The sequence below is a fragment of the Panthera uncia genome, unplaced genomic scaffold, assembly GCF_023721935.1.
Source record: "Panthera uncia isolate 11264 unplaced genomic scaffold, Puncia_PCG_1.0 HiC_scaffold_209, whole genome shotgun sequence".
Taxonomy (NCBI): Eukaryota; Metazoa; Chordata; class Mammalia; order Carnivora; family Felidae; genus Panthera; species Panthera uncia.
The window spans coordinates 32,474-35,845 of record NW_026058789.1 but is presented as its reverse complement, the minus strand read 5'-3'; the positions used below and the strand labels follow the sequence as shown (position 1 = coordinate 35,845).

Below are 3,372 nucleotides of genomic sequence, written 5' to 3'. Positions count from 1 at the left end.
TGTTGTGTACACTATATTCTTGACATTGCTCTAAGTATTTTTTTTTTTTTTTTTGAGAGAGAGAGAGAGAGAGAAAGTGAGCTGGAGAGAGGGTCAGGGGGCGAGAGGGAGAGAGAGAATCATTTATTTTTGTATATTTTTTATTATTTATTTTTGAGAGAGAGAGAGAGAGAGAGAGAGAGAGAGAGAGAGAGAGAAACAGAGTGCCAGGGGGGAGGGGCAGAGAGACAGGGAGACACAGAATCTGAAGCAGGGTCCAGGCTCTGAGCTGTCAGCACAGAGCCCAACATGGGGCTTGAACCCATGAACCACAAGATCATGATCTGAGCCAAAGTTAAACACCTACCTGACTGAGCCACCCATGTGCCCCAAAGAGAAGGAGAGAGAATCTTAAGCAGGTTCTACACTCGATGCAGACCCCCATATGGGACTCAGTCTCACAATCGTGAGATTGTGACCTGAGCCAAAATCAAGGATCAGACACTCAACCAACTTAGTCACCCAGGCACCCCTAAGTATTTTAAATATATTAACTAATTTAACCCTATAAAGTAGAACAGTTATAATCTTCACTTTGCAGATGATGAGACTGAGACACAGAAAGTAAGTAACTTGCCCAGGATCACAAAGCTAGGAAATAACAGAGCTGGAGTATAAACCCAGACAGCCTAGCTCCAGAGTCCACAGGCTGTACCACTACACCACTGCCTCTCCCATATTATCACCATGTTAATAGTATATGATCTACCCTATTCTTTTTTCACAGGTGCATAATATTCCTCAGAATTAATTTCATGCAATGTATTGAATGAATCCCTTACTTTGAAAATAATTTTTCACTGTCATATTTAATGACACAGCAAATATACATGTTCTTAAATTTTTGTGTATGCACATATTTTGGTTAAATATGTAACAGAAGTAGACATGCTGAGTCAAAAGTCTGCACATTTTAATTCATTTGATTTGATTTGATTTGATTTGATTTGATTTGATATTATTTTTTTTAACAGAGAGAGTGTGAGCAGGGGAGAGGGGCAGAGGGGAGAGAGAATCTTAAGCAGGCTCCGTGCTCAGCATGGATCCCAAAGCAGGGCTGGATCCAATGACCCCGGGATGATGACCTGAGCCAAAATCAAAAGTAGGTCTCTCAAATGACTGAGCCACCTGGGCACCCCTACACATTTTAATTCTAATAGATACTGGATAACTGCCTTCAAAAAATGTTACACCAATCAGGTGGCATTTGAGAAACCTCACTAGTGTTTTAATTTTACTTCTGTAATTACCATGCAGATGGAGCAAATTTCTCCCCTCTGGTGCCTAGACTATAAAATATTTATGAGCGTAGTGTTTTCATAGACTTCCAAACTCCCTTCAATCACTAAATGTTAGTCTATAACTTTACTATGTGTGATGCTTTTGAATGAAGCCAATTGTAAGGGTGTCTTCCTTCCTTCCTCCCTCCCTCCCTCCCTTCCTTCCTTCCTTTTTTCTTTTTGGTCAGGCCTATTGAAGTAAAATTTACATACAATGTAACTAACCCTTTTAAAATGTACAGTTCCATGAATTTTGATAAAATGTACATTTTTATAACCATCACCACAATCATGGTAGAGGATTATTCCATCACCCAAAAAAGTTCCCTCATGCCCCTTTGAGGTCATTTCCTACTTTTACCCCCAGCCTGTAGACGTCATTGATCTGTTTTTTGTATCTGTAGTTTTACCTTTTATAGGATGTCGTATAAATGAACTCATCTGGTATATTGCTTTTTGTGTCTTTTTGTACTTACATTCATGTTGTTTCATCTCTCAGTAGTTATTTCATGTTTACTTCTGAGTGGTTTTCCATTGTGTGGTTTGTACCATAATTTGTTTCTCCATTCATCAGTTGGTGAACATTTCAGTTGTTTCTGGTTTATTGCCATTATGAATGAAGCTGTTGTGGGCATTCTTGGATGGATCTTTGTGTGGACGTATTCCCTTTCCCTTGCATAAGTACAAAAGAATGGGATGAATGGGTCATATAATAAGTGTATGTTGAACTTTCTGTGATATTGCCAAACTGTTTTCCAAAGTGTCTCTAACTGCATTCCAGTTGACAGTTCCTTCAGAGTTCCAGTTCCTTCAGAGTTTCACCAGCAGTTGGTAATCTACTGGATATGTGCTAATGTCCCATTGTGGTTTCCATTTGCATTTCCTTATAGAGTAATGATGTTGGGCATCTTTTCACGTGCCACCTGTATATTTTCTTTAGGAAAGTGTTCAAATCCTTTGGCCATTTTAAAATTGGTTTTTTACTATTGTGTTTTGAGAGTTCTTTTTATATTGTGGATACAAGTGCTTTATCATATATGTGTTTTACAAATATTACCTTCTAGTCTGTGGCTTGTTTTGTCATTTCTTAACAGTGTTTTACACAAAGGAAAAGGCTTTGGTGAAGGCCAATTGATCAATTTTTTCCTCTTGTGGTTCATATTTTTGGTCTGTCTTGAGAAACTTTTGCCTAACCCAGATTTCTCAACCTTAGCACTATTAGCATTTGGTGATGGATAATTCTATTGTATGTGAGGGATCCCTTGTGTATTGTACAGTGTTTGCCAACATTCCTGGTTTCTACTCATTAGATCCTAGTAGCAATTCCCCATCCAAAGTTGTATTTACCAAAAATGTATCCAGACACTGCCAGGTGTCCCCTGGGGCCAAAATCACCCCTGGTTAAGAACCACTGGTCACTTCCAAGAACATAAATATTTTTCTTCGACACTTCTAGAGATTTTTTTAGGTTTAGCTCTTATATTTAAGTCTATGCTCAATTCTAAGTTAATTTTTGTATATGGTGTGAAGCACAGTAGTTTTTTTCTTTTTCTTTTCTTTCTTTTCTTTCTTTTTTTTTTTTTTTTTTGGTATATCATTATAGCACATTTTGCAGAAAAGACTTTGCTTTGTCCACTGAATTGACACCTTTTCAAAAATCAGCTGACTTTTATTTGTGGGTCTATTTTTGTTTTCAATTAGCAATAATCGTGCCTCGGATAAACCTCATTGGCTACCATACTGCCACTGTGCAAAGCCTGTGGGCCTATTTTTGGATTCTGTCTTCCATTCCATCAAATTCATGTCTTTCCTGACACAGATACCATACTCTAGCTTTATGTGAAATCTTGAAATTAGATAATTTGAGTCTTCTAATTTTGTTTTCTTTTAAAAAAATGTGTTGACCATTTGGATCTTTTGATTTTCCATAAAATTTTAAGTTTTATGGAAACTTGATTTCTACATAAAAAGGGTCTTTGGGATTTGGGTTGAGATTACATTAAATCATTAGGTCAATTTAGAGAGAATTACACCTTGATACTAGTGAATCTTT

General features: G+C 37.2%; 1 pseudogene; it reads right to left on the bottom strand.

Moving 5' to 3' along the window:
- Window positions 1-2,955: 2,955 nt before the first annotated feature.
- LOC125917614 (uncharacterized) lies at window positions 2,956-3,077 on the bottom strand (annotated as a pseudogene).
- Between the last annotated feature and the right edge of the window lie 295 nt (window positions 3,078-3,372).